At 37.2% G+C, this 13,415-nt stretch overlaps 1 long non-coding RNA gene across 1 annotated transcript; it reads left to right on the top strand.

Moving 5' to 3' along the window:
- Positions 1-4,237: 4,237 nt before the first annotated feature.
- Positions 4,238-13,192, top strand: LOC140508561 (uncharacterized). Its single transcript, XR_011968463.1, has 3 exons — positions 4,238-4,312; positions 4,437-4,496; positions 12,961-13,192. It is a non-coding gene; the product is annotated as an uncharacterized lncRNA (long non-coding RNA).
- Positions 13,193-13,415: the final 223 nt, after the last annotated feature.

Here is a 13,415-nt window from a genome sequence, read left to right as displayed (position 1 = left end):
CCCAGAACCAGAAAGCAAAATCTGCCATAGTGACCAAGAAGTTAATAAACATGATTTATAATAAACTATTGTAATAATTTATATTAAATGATAATCTATATTGTTTATTTTTATTTATTTAAATTTATTTAATAAATAAATACATATTTATAATTTATATTAATAAATATTACAAATTTATATTAAAATATAAATAAAATAAATTTATTTAATTACATTGGTTTAATAATTATATGATTATCCATATTATTATATAATAAGATAATAATAAATAATTTAATAAATATAATAAACTGCAGGGGGCAAAGCTATTCCCAAGCCTCCTGCCTCTTCTGGGACCTCCTCACAAGCAAACATGAGCTTGAGCCTTACTGTGCCTGCCTGCTTGCGTCCTCTCTCCTCTTCCCCAACAGTGCTCACTCACTTCCTCTGGGTTTTGCTCCACCCTTCCTGTTCCGCCTGTTCAGCAAGCTCCTCCCACCATATGTGTCTTAGGCTTTCAGGTGATTTAAGCAGGTCACATGGGCCTATTAATGAATGAGAAAGATCTTTCCATTTAAATTGCTACTACAGTTGTCATGGGCAATAAGAGGTTAAGTAAATTGTCCAAACTCACACCAACATGAACTAATTTGTGACAGAAGTTGGAAGACTTGAAACCAGGTTTTTCCCACCTCTAACTGCTAATTGACTCGATTAGCCAAACCAAGATGCCTCTCATTGCCCTCAAATATGATGCATAAATTCCATGAATATTTGCTGAATGACCCTTGCTTGCTGAGCATTGCACCAGGTACTTATGGAGCTACAATTCTTTTACATTACAATGATCTTCTATGGTGATAGAGAGAGAAGACACAAAGACAGATAATTATATTGTCATATTACTGTGAATTCCTTGGGACAAAAAAACACTGATATGTAGAACTATGTAACAGAGTAGGTTTAGAAAGTCTTCACAGAGAAGTTAATAGCTGCTACTGCTGCTGCTGTTGTTTTGTTATTTCAGTCACTTCTGACTCTTTGTGACACTGTTTGGAATTTTCTTGGCAAAAATCCTGGAGAAGTTTGCCATTTCCTTCTCCAGCTGATTTGACAAATGAGCAAATTGAGACAGAGTTCAGTGTCTTGTACAGGGTCACACAGCCAGTAAGTGTCTAAAGCCAGGCTTGAACTTAGGTCTTTCTGATTCCAGACCCCACTACTCTTATCTTCTGTGCCACCTAGCTGCCCCTTTAGCATTTGAGTGGGACTTAAAAGAATGGATGAGTTCAATAAATGAATGTACAAAAGGAGGACGTTCTAGGCATAGGGAAATACAAGCCAAGACGTGGAGGAAGGAAACACAATGCATGCTCAGGGGGCATAAAACGGATCAGCTGGATTGTAAAAAGAGAGAAGAGAAGGAATAACAACACATTTTGGAAAGGTAGCAGATTGTATAGGGACTGAAATGTCAACAGAAAGAGATAAAAGTTTATTTCTTCTTTTGCTACTGTTTTCCAGGTGTCCTTAATGTTTTCTCTTTCCCTTAAGGTCTTTGAGATCATGGGCTCTTTGTCTTCTTTATATTTGCATTTTAAATGTTTAAGACAGTTCCTGAAACATAGTAGGTGATTTATAAATGCATGCAGTTCTCTTTATCATCTACTTATCTATCTACCTGCATATCTATTTACCTATTTACTTATCTATTCACACTTCTATTATCTATCAATCTTTTCATAGATCATTTTCCATCTATCATTTATAACTATCTATCTATCTATCTATCTATCTATCTATCTATCTATCTATCTATGTATGTATCTATCTATCTATCTATCTGTCTATCTATCATCTACCTACCTACCTTCCTATAAATCTTTCTCTCTAGGCAACTAGGTAGAGCACTGCAAAGAATACTTGATTTGGGTCAGAATAAACTGAGTTCAAATCTAGTCTTAAATACATACTTATTGTGTGACCCTGGTTAAGTCACTTTACTTTCCTTAGTCTCAGTTTCCTTATCTGTAAATGGAGATAATACTTGCATCTACTTCCCCTGATCATTATAAGAATAAAATGAAATGTTACTTACAAAACACTATGCAAATTTTAGCTGGCTATCAATATTCAACTGGCATATAGCAATAAATAATGATTTTTGGGCAGATATGATCAAATCTAACCTGAAAACAGGTATAGTGATAAATGACATTGCTTTCTATTTTTGCTTTTATTTTGATCTTATTTTTTTCAATTGCATGCAAACAAAATTTTTTAACATTTGTTTTTATAAAAAAACTTTGTGTTCCACAGTCTCTCCCTTCTGCCCTTCCCTTGTTATTCAGAAGTCAATCAGTTTGTTATAGATTATATATGTGTAGTCATGCAAAACATTTCCACATTAGCCATGTTGCAAAAGAAAACACAGACCAAAAGAAACACAAAAGAACAATAAAGTTCAAAAAGAAATTTATGTTTCAATATGTATTCATATGCTATCAGTTCTTTCTCTGGAAGTGGGTAATATTTTTCCTAATTGTCCTTCAGAATTGTCTCAGATTATTGTATGGCTGAAAATACCTAAGTTACTCACAGTTGATTATCATGGGATATTGTTCTTATGGTATACAATAGTCTCCTGGTTCTGCTCACTTCCCTTTGCATCAATTCATGTAAGTCTTTCTAGGTTTTTCTGAAAGCAACCTGCTAGTCATTTCTTATGGCACAATAATATTCCATCACAATCATATGCCATAACTTGTTCAACCATTCCCCAATTGGTGGGCATCCTTTCAATTTCCAACTCTTCACCACTACAATAAGAGTTGCTATAAATATTTTTGACATATGGGCCCTTTTCCCTTTCCTTTTATCTCTTCTTTGGTGTACAGACCAAGCAACAGTATTGCAAGACCAAAGGGTATGTATAGTTTTATAATGGTTGGATCAGTTCACAATTTCACCAGCAGTGTCAATATGCCCTACAACTTTTGTCATTTTCATTTTCTGTCAGATTAATCAATCTGAAAGGTGTGAGATGTTACCTCAGAGTTATTTTAATTTGCATTTCTCCAATAAACAGTGATTTAGAGCATTTTTTCATATGATAATGGATTAGATTTCTTCTTCTGAAAATTACCTACTCATATCCTTTGACCATTGGGGAATGACTCATATACTCATAAATTTGACCCTGGTCTCTATATATTTGAAGAATGAGGCCTTTATCAGAGAAATTTGCTATTAAAAGTTATTTTTTTTCTCCAGTTCCCTGATTCTCTTACAGTTTGACTGCATTGGTTTTGTTTGTACAAAAATGTTTTAAATTGATGTAACTAAAATTATCCTTTTTTGCATACCATAATATTCTGTATCCTTTATTTGATTATAAATTCTTCTCTTACCCATTTATCTGACAGATAAACTCTTTGGTACTACCCTAATTGACTTGTGATATCACCTTTTATGTCCTAATCATGTACCTATTTTGACCTTTTCTTGGTATATGGTGTGAGATGTTGGTATACCAAGTTTCTGACAAATTACTTTTCACTTTTCCCAAGAATTTTTGTCAAATAGTGATTTCTTGTCCCCAAATTTTGGATCTTTGGGTTTGTCAGAGGTAACCAGAATTTCCATAGCTTTTTAAGACTTGTAATTCATCTTTTTCAAACCTCACAGAAATCCCAAGAATTAAACATTATGAGCATTATTATCTCCATTTTTAGATGATTAAATGTGCCACAACCAAGAGAGATCTAGCCTCAAAGATAAAAGCATTTGGGATAAGCATATGCCACTGATGCATACTTGTTGTGTGGCCCTTGCCAAATCACTTAACATCTCATTGCTAAAGGAAATTCTCTAAGACTATACATTTCAGAAAAAGCACAGATCACTATTGTTTGAAAGGCTGTCCTCATCTGGAAATTCTTTTTTTCCATGAAATATAAAACTAATCCCTAAAAACTGCAGATGAGGAAACTAAGGCATCAAGAGGTTAAAAAGTCTTGGCTACAGTCACCCAGTTGGTAAGCATTTGATGTGAAACGTCAAGTCAAATCTCCCAACTCCAACTTCATCACTCTATTTACTCTACCCCCAGCTGACTTCTTTTCGGAATGTGATCTGTTGGGGGCAGATGCTGCATTTTTGCACTCTTTCCCACCAGTACGGAAATGAACTTTAACCATCTGGGATTTTTCCAGTTCTAATTTCTCAAATGTTCTGAAACAGAGACTTTTTCCAAATCAAATGCTGCAACACAATTGAGTGATGGTGTTATCTTTGTTCCCCAAACCAAGTAGATCCATAGCTACAGGAGGTGAGACTCACCGGATACTAGCATTTTTTTTAGCCAGACTGAGTTAAGATAAATCACTCTAGAATCAGAATTTCTCCCACTAATCAAAGTCTATTTTTTCTTCTACCTTGTTCTCATGGAAAAGATCTGGGAATTTCGGTGGACTGCAAGTTAAAAAATCCACAGAGGGATGATGGTCAAAAAAGTAAGTATGATCTTTGACTATAATAAAAGAGTCACTGTGCACTGGGGAAAAGAGGTAGATAGTAGTCCTTGCTACCCTCTGCCCTGGTCAGATCACATTTGAAAAATTATGGGCCAGTTTTAGGAAGGACATAAATAAATTGGAGAGTGGTCAGATGAAGGCAACTAACAAAATGAAGGCATTTGCCACCTAATGGAAGCTTAAGGAAAAGAAGGCCAATTTCATTTTCTGTTCATTTGTTCACTTGTTTTTGGTGAGAGGAGGGGAGCAGGACAAGTGTCTTTAAGAATTTAAGGGCCTTCAAAAAGAAGAGAAATTGAAGGCAGTTTAGGACTGATGTCAAGAAAAACTTGCACATTATTAGAGCTAAGAGGACAGTGAACTGCTTTGGAGTTCCTTCTTTTAGATCCCTTTGATCAATAGCACATGGATCTATATCTGGAAGGAAATCCCAGTGGTCATCTAGTCTAAGTTCTCCATTATACAGGAAAGGAAACTGAGACCTATGGAGGTTAAGTGACTTGCTCAAGGTAGTAAGCATCAGCGTTAGGATTTTAATCCAGGTTTTCTGACTCCAGAGACAAGGGCTCATTGCATTGTACCTACCACACCAACGTAGAAAAATGTGGTATAAAAGATTTCCAGTCAGATCTGGGTTGCAACAGATGGACTCTGAGGTCTCTCACAAATCTAAGGATCCATGCCAGATGGGGAATATCAATTTCTCTCCCTGGATGATGTCAGGCAGCAACATAGCACAAAAGGGCAGGAAAGTGAGGAACATAATAAATCATCCTATTTGTCTTATCTTGGTCAGCTGACAAGGTTAAGGAGGTATGGAGACTCTGGATTTAGAGGAAGAAAGCTTGCCAATATCTGTTCACAGAAGTACTAAGTAGGAGAGAGAAAACCTTTTGAAAAGTGGTGCTTAGATGTAGCACTGGTGCAGGGTAGCTTGACAAAGTGGATGTGAAGTCAATAAGATTTAGGTTTGAGGGTCTTGTCCAGCACTTACCTTTAGTGTGACCACAGGCAAGGCACTCACTCTCTCTGTTCCTGAGTTTCCTTATCTGTAAAATTAGAATACGAGCCCTTGTGGTACTTCTAGAGGGCTGTTGTGAGGCTCAAATTACATGACAAATATTATCAGTTCCCCATAATTTATAGCACTATTAGATTTCAGTCATTATTATCATCCCTACATTCAACTGCAGCCAATTCAACAACTCTTATTCAGTTCAATAAAAATGATATATCCCCTTTCTCTGAAGGCATTTACCTTCTGCTCCCTGAAGGAGCACAGATAAACATAATGCAAAGTAATAAGTGATAGGCACAAAGGAATAATTGAATCTAATGCAATGTAATTAATTCAGCAAGACAAAGCAATGAATGACGGTGCTGACCTTAGAGTCAGGAAGAGTTGAATTCAAATCCTGCTTGAGACACTTACTAGTTGTGTAACCTGGGTTAGTCACTTAACTTCTGTCTATCTCAGTTCCCTCACCTGTAAAACCAGGAGGTCGAAATCAATAGGTTCTAAAATCCCACCCAGTTCTAAACTTCTGATGTTAAGAAGTATTTATGAACTTCCTATTATGAGAGTCAGTATGGCATAGAGGGCAGAGTAACTAAGGAGAGAGTATTTAGATTCTGAGGCAGAAAGGGCTGAGTTCAAGTATGACTTCTGACACCTATTGGCTGTGACACTGGGTAAGTTGCTTCAACTCTCAACTCCCAAGGCACTAAAAAGATGTTTCAGAAAAGGAGTTGATTTGCATTGGCACAAAGAGCTCCAAAACAATGAAGTCTCAAATCTGTTGAGGAAGAAAAGGGAAAAGGAAAAGAGAAAGAGGAAAGAACCAGGAGGGAAAAGGAGTAAAATGGAAGAGAAGAAAAAGACTAGGAAAAGAGGGGAAGTGGAAAAGAAGAAGGAAGCAGAATAAAGGAAAGGGGAATGGAGGAGAAGGGAGGGAAGAAAAGGATGAAAGGAAGAAAGAAAAACAGAAGACACACTTCAGAGTTTTAGAAGACATCAAATGCTAGAGTCCTGATATGAAAGTGAACCAACCAAAGAGACAGAGAATGGGTTGTTCAAAAGGTCTCTGCTAGGAAAGTGATGTTACAAATGCCCAGAGAAGTATGCAGGATGAGAAAGTGGTCAACAATGTCAAATACTACAGATAATTCAGGAAGAATGAGCACCAGTAAAAGAAATAAACAAACAAAAATTTCTAACTTTGAAGGGAACAGTTTCAGTTGAGTGATCCCATCTGAAACCAGATCAAAAAGAATTAAGAAATGAATGAGAGGAGATAAAATAGAAGCAACAAGTACATATAACTTGTTTTTTAATCCTGTGTTGAGCCAAGAAAGGGAGGAGAGATATAGGATGGCAGCTTTAGGAAATGGTTCATCCTTCTAAAATGATGAAGACTTGTGCATGTTTGAAAACTTCTTTAAATGAAGGGACAAGTACATAGGAAAAGATTGATTATTAAAATTGAGTGAATAAGGAGGAAATCTTCTGGAGGAATATGGGAGAGGTTTGGGACTATGGGCACATAGGAAGGGTTGACCTTGGTGAAGAAAAGAGTCACCTCATTATTAGAGATTGAAGTTAAAGAGAAGAGAGTGGGTGATGGTGCCAACAGATCTTGAGATCAAGAGAAAGAGAGCAGGGGACTCATGACTCAGATGGTCTCCATTTTTTTTTCTATTATTAGTCATCAGAACGTCTGGCCCAAGACACTAATCTCTCTTGCCCATTATAGAGAGACAGGCCAGGGAGGAGACTGCTGAAGATAAGTAGGTTTACAAAGGATGATTATAAAGCAATTGAAACCAATCATATGAAGATCTCTGAAGAATTTTGCCTTATCCTCACAAAGAAGAGGATTCAGGGCAGAGATAGTGGAAAATGAAAATCTTGGAATGAATGGCAAGGGTTTGGTTTAAAAGAAAAGCCAAGATGCCACAAATTCCAGGATAATGACCATTCCCTCCACCCCACCCTATCACATTTCTAACAACACTCATAAAAGATTATTGTAGAAGCATCCAAAGAAACCACATATAACAAGTCAGAGGTGAGAAAGCATAAGAACTGTATCCTCAACACATACATGTCGGTATAGGGGTCTGCATTAGTGTTATAATTAGATGGATGGAAAACAGTCCCCTAAACATACCAATATATCTCTTTCAGTTCCTCCATGCAATTTCTCATTCTACTCATAATTCTCATCACCAGTTATTCCTTCAAATTAAGGCATTGTCCCCATGAAAACAAAATTATATTATCTGAGAGTAGAGTGGCATTTGATCAGATTAGCTAAATACCACTTTGGCAAAATGGAAGTTAAGGTCAAACAGCTAAGAAAGGTCCAGATGACAGGAAATTATGCAAAGAAGATAGGTCTGGAAGGGAATCTAAATGGAGGATTCTAGAAAACATGTACCTGGGGAAGTAGCAACTGATTAGAGCACAGACATCATAGAGGACTGGTAGTGAAAGGACTAAAGCAACTAATACAAAAGGAATTTTTACCATCTGTATGCACCAAAGCCAGCAACTTCCACCAGGCCATTATTTCTATAAATCTCCAGCCCATAGAAATTGACACAGCCTCTACAGGCTAGCATTTAAACCAAACAGCTAAGATGCTGAGAGCTTTCATCCAAATTAATCTTTTTTTTTCTTCACACTAAATCAGAAAATAAAGCCAATATGGTGCATTCACTGCTCCACTGGACTTGGCATCAGGGAAAGATCTGGGTTCAAATCCTACCACAGATACTCACTAGCTCTTTGACCCTAGGCAAGCAACTTAACTTTCCTGGGCCTCCATTTTCTTATGTAAGAAATGGAGGTGTTGGATTTGGTAACCTCTAAGGTCCCTTCCAGGTCTCAAGTCATTATATGTGATCCTATTACATATGGAAAAGTACATAGGACCAGAATGAAGCTCTTCAGCTGCATACATGTTATATGGAAAGGGTGCTGGATTTGGAGACAGAAGACCAGAGTTCTAATTCTGTCTCTGTTATTAACTTTGCTTTGTAATCCTTAAAGTGACATAGGAATGGAAGTTGCTATTATCATTGATGATGAAAATTAGAATGATGATGATATTATTAATATTAATAATATATGCTTCTCATCTTTTTCGATGGAATTCAGATACAGATAAGCCTGCACCAAGTCACCATCCTGTTATTAGCCTTTTCTGTTTAAGATTCTTTGGACTATTGCACAGCTGAATAAAATAACTCATTTTTACAGTTAGGTAACAGGATTAGTATGGTCTGTAGGCTCAATGAAATCCTACTCAGTATAATTCAAAGAACAGGCAGGACAATAGAAATGACATGCATCTCATATTTTTCCCACATGATCTTGCCTTCCTCTGCTAGAAAGGAATTGTGAAAACCAATTGTTTCCTGTAGTCTGAAGATTAGAAGTATTGAGCATGGTAAAATCTATGAAAAATGGTTTAGTTTTCAAGGATCAGTGTAAGGACCAGGTATTTGTTGACAATGTCTTGTGGGATAATAGTCTGGTTGCACTAATATTTATTGGGTAAGGTCTCCAGGTTATAACAAGGTCTGTAATAATAATAATACAGAAATTTGTCTTCCAACAGTTCAAGGGAGAGAGTGAGTTTCAAATGCTTAATTCTAACCAATAGGGAAAGTCTTGCTATGTATTCATAAAGTGATGAATTTTTGGAGCACAGAATCTTAACGCTGGGAAATGACTTAGAGTATTAAATGTTTGAGCTCAAAGAGACCTAGAAAATAACAGAACTAAGAGTGACCTTAGAATAGAGGTCAGCTGGGAGGGATCTTATATGATAGAATGTGAAAGGTAGAAGTGACTCTGGAACCCGTAATGGTAGAGCTGGAAGGACAATTAGAATGTAGAATGTCAGAGCTGGAAAATCTTAGATCTGGTAGAAGTCTTTGAATACAAAATGTCAGGGTTGGGAAGAACATTATTTTTGTGTTCATTGTGGTTGTGGCTGTTGTTATTTTTCCAGTCATGTCCAACTCACATGAGGTCCTTCTATTTTCCACTGTCTTTCAAAGTCCATCCAAGCTCATCTTCATTGCTTCTATGACATTATGTATCCATTTCAATCTTCCACCGTCCCTTTTTCCTTTTGCCTCTAATCTTTCCCAACATCAGAGCCTTTTCCAGTGATGCCCATTAGAGCCTGAAGATGCCTTGGGTCATAGATTTCCAGTGCAGGATGGTATCTTAGGACAAAAGAATGAATGAGTTGGGAGTGTCCTTAAAACTTTGAAAGTCACAGCTAGGAGAAGCTTTTTAGAATGTCAGGCTGGGGAGAGGGGGGAGAGTTAGAACCTAGAAGGTAAGAACTGAAAAGCAGTTAAAAGGCCATTCATCCACATCTGGTCATTTTGTTAAGGAGTGAACCCTTTCCCAAAGCTAGTAGCTGTTCGTTTTCTAATTCTGAAGTCTAAAATTACCAAGAAGCCTGTCTCTCCATGTGTTTTCAGGGTCTAATAAGTAGATCTGTTACTAGATTTTCACTCTCACATTTGGAGACTGCCGGCCAAGCAATTTGGTAAGGTTCAGAGATTTTACCTCCTATCCCAGCAGACAATGCTGTTAGCATTCTCTCTCAGGGCAAAGAGATGCATACAGCAGGGAAATTCATCACTGAACGAATACTGGCATCCTTCATGGAGGCAGAACCAGGACACAGAAACAATGGGGCCATCTACTCTCAACAAGCTCTGGAAAGATGAGAGTTACAGACTCTTTAGAAATGCTTCTTTCTCATTATAGGTGTCAGTGGACAAAGACTCCTCTCTATTGGCATATGAGCATGGTTCTCCACCAGTGGCCTGATATCTCTGCTATAAACATGTTGTCCTTATCAAAGTAGATGGTGCAGTGGATAGAGTACTAGGTCTGGAATAAAGGAGGCCTGAATTCAAGTCTGATCTCATCCATTTACAAGTTGTATGAACCTGGGCAGGTCACTTCTCTGTCTGCCTCCATTTCCTCAACTGTAAAACAGGAATAACAGTGTCTCTTTCCCAGGGCTATTGTGAGAATCAACTAAGGCAATACTTGTCAAGTGCTTAGCACGGTGCTTGAAATAAGAGGTATCATATAAATGTCTGTTTTCCCCCTTCTCCCTCGTATGCTACAGGCTCTATCATAATAATGGGAATAATGGGAAGATTATTGCATTGTAGAGTCAGAATAGCTAGGATTGAGTGTTGGTTTACCTTGTTTGATCTCAGACAAAACATTTTATATTTCTGTTCCTGCTTTGGCCCATATAAATAAGGAGGGAGGTCAGCTCAGAACATTTCATTTCTCCACTAACTATACTACTTTCAGCATTTTCCACCTCTTCCTTTCAGTGGGTACTTTCCCTGCCCTCCTCCCCCACATTCTAATAGCATTTCAGCTTTATCCTCCATAAGACTGTAACTTTCTTGATACATAGTGGTACTTCATAAATGTGTATTGACTGACTGTGGAATGATGGTATAGGAAGCAATAATTAACTTATGTAAAAATTACCTGAGAAAACAACAGTATGACATGTTCCCCAAATCATCTTTTTTTAAACCAAACTCAATTGAAGTCTGGGAGACAGTCCAGAATATGAGTGCTTGCCGGTGTGGCAGAATGGACCCCAGACTCCCCAGGAGGAGTTATTTATTTTCTTTGAATTCTAGACAACTCTCTAAAACTGTAAGTTTCAGGGAAGCTGCCAATCAGCATTGGTAGAGGTAATTTCCTCTACCACTTGTGAGTTTCCACTACAATTGAAACCATCTTTCTGCATGTCTTTCTCTGTCTCTGCCTCAGTCTTTCTGTCTCTCTGTCTCTATCTCTCCCTCCTTCCCCCTCTTCCTCTTTCTGTGGGTCTCTGCGTGTATCTCTTTCCTTCCTTCCTTCCCCTCTCCTCCTTTCTTTCTTCTCTCTCTACCTTTCTCTACCTCCCTTTTCTTTCTCTCTTCTTCCTTTTTTCTCTCTTTTCTCTCTTCTCTTTGTTTCTCCTCTCTCTCTTTCCCTTTATCTCTCTCTTTTTTCCCTCTCTCCATTCCTTTTTTCTCTTCCTTCTCTCTCTCTGTCTCTCTCTCTCTCTGTCTCTCTCTCTCTCTCAGCCTCCCTCTTTCTGTCTCTCCCTCCACCTCACCCTTTCCCTTTTTAGATATGAGTAACATGGAAAAAAGAAAGCTATAAAACAATTTTTTCAAAGTAGGTACTATTCAGTAAAGAGTCCTTCAACTCAGGTGAAAAACAAAAATATTAAAAGTTGGAAATTTTTCCCCTTAGACTATACACTTCTGAACAGAGTACACACAAGGAACAAATTCAATTCAACTAATATTTACAAAGTGCTTAATAACATGCAAAGCATTGCATTGTTTTTTTGGAAAAACAAAGAGAAAAACAAAACTGCCCCTTTCTTTGAGGATCTGATGCTTCACTAGGCTAATAACATGCACACAGATTATTGTAGTTAAATACAAATGACATACAAAATAATTTCAAAGGGAAGAGACTTACAAGGGTTGAGAGATCAGAGATATTTTGGAGTCAGAAACACCTGACAGTTGTGCTTCAAAGACAGACATCAAATGGGTTTCAACAAATGAAATCAAATTAATGAAGCATGCATTTTTGATTCACAATATGATTTTTTCTTGTGCTAATTCCTGAATGCATTCATTCATTCAATAAAGACTCACTGAGTAAAGTTTTGTGCCAAGCACAGTAATAAAAATAATAATTAATATTTGTGTAGTTCTTATTATGTGCCAGGTACTGTGCTAAGCACTTTTTGCACATATGATCTCATTTGATCCTCACAACTCTGGAAAATAAGCGTTGTCATAGTTCCCATTGTACTGTTGAGGAAACTGAAGCAGAAAATGTTCAAGTGGTGCATGATTAAGGGTTACACAGATAGGAAGCAAAAGTGTTTGAATTCAGGTCTTCCTTACTCCAAGCCACTGTATCACCTAGCTGCTGCTGTAAAAGATTACTCTTATAGATAACCAAGAAAATACACTGTCACACACTGAATAAAGATTCAGTATCAGAATAGAAAAGGAAAATGGCAAATGGTGAAAGGGATTTGAAAAATTGGTACACTAATGCACCGTTGGTGGAGCTGTGAACTGGTCTAGCCATTCTAGAGAATAATTGGGAACTATGCCCAAAAGGCTATAAAATGGTATGTACTCTTTGATCCAGTAATGCAACTTACTAGGTCCATATCCTAAAGAAATCAAAGAAAATAAAAAGGAAAGGGTCCACATGTACAAAAATACTTATAGCAGCTTCTTTGTGATACAAAATATTTGGAATTTGAGAGGATGTCCACCAGTTTGGGACTGGCTGAACAAATTGTGGTAATATGATTGTGATGGAATAACTATTGTGCTATAATAAATGCCATCTCAGACTCTTTCAGGAAAACTTGGAAAGACTTAGCATGAACTGATGCAAAATGAAGTGAGAACCAGAAGGAGAACTAGAAGGACATTGTACACAGTAATAGCAATGTTACACAACGAATCAACTATGAATGACTTAACTATTCTCGGCAATACAGAGATCCAACAAAATTCTGAAGAACTCATGATGGCAAATGCTTTCAACCTCCAGACAGAGACCTGATGAGCTCTAAGTATAAATCAGAATAAATATTTTTCACTTTCTTTGTTTTTCTGGCTTTTTTGCAGTGGAAATAATATGGAAATACAATTAACATGATTTCATATGTATAGTTGACATAAAATTACTTTCCTTCTCAATTAGATGCGCAAATTTGGGATATCCACCCCAAATATTCATACAGACTACCAACCTGTGGTAGAGCATTCTGAGCTCATATTGGTTTGATCAGCCACAGTCAG

The sequence above is a fragment of the Notamacropus eugenii genome, chromosome 5 (assembly GCF_028372415.1).
Source record: "Notamacropus eugenii isolate mMacEug1 chromosome 5, mMacEug1.pri_v2, whole genome shotgun sequence".
In the NCBI taxonomy this organism is placed as follows: Eukaryota; Metazoa; Chordata; class Mammalia; order Diprotodontia; family Macropodidae; genus Notamacropus; species Notamacropus eugenii.
The sequence above is the reverse complement of the archived record's forward strand: the minus strand, read 5'-3'. Positions and strand labels throughout refer to the sequence as shown.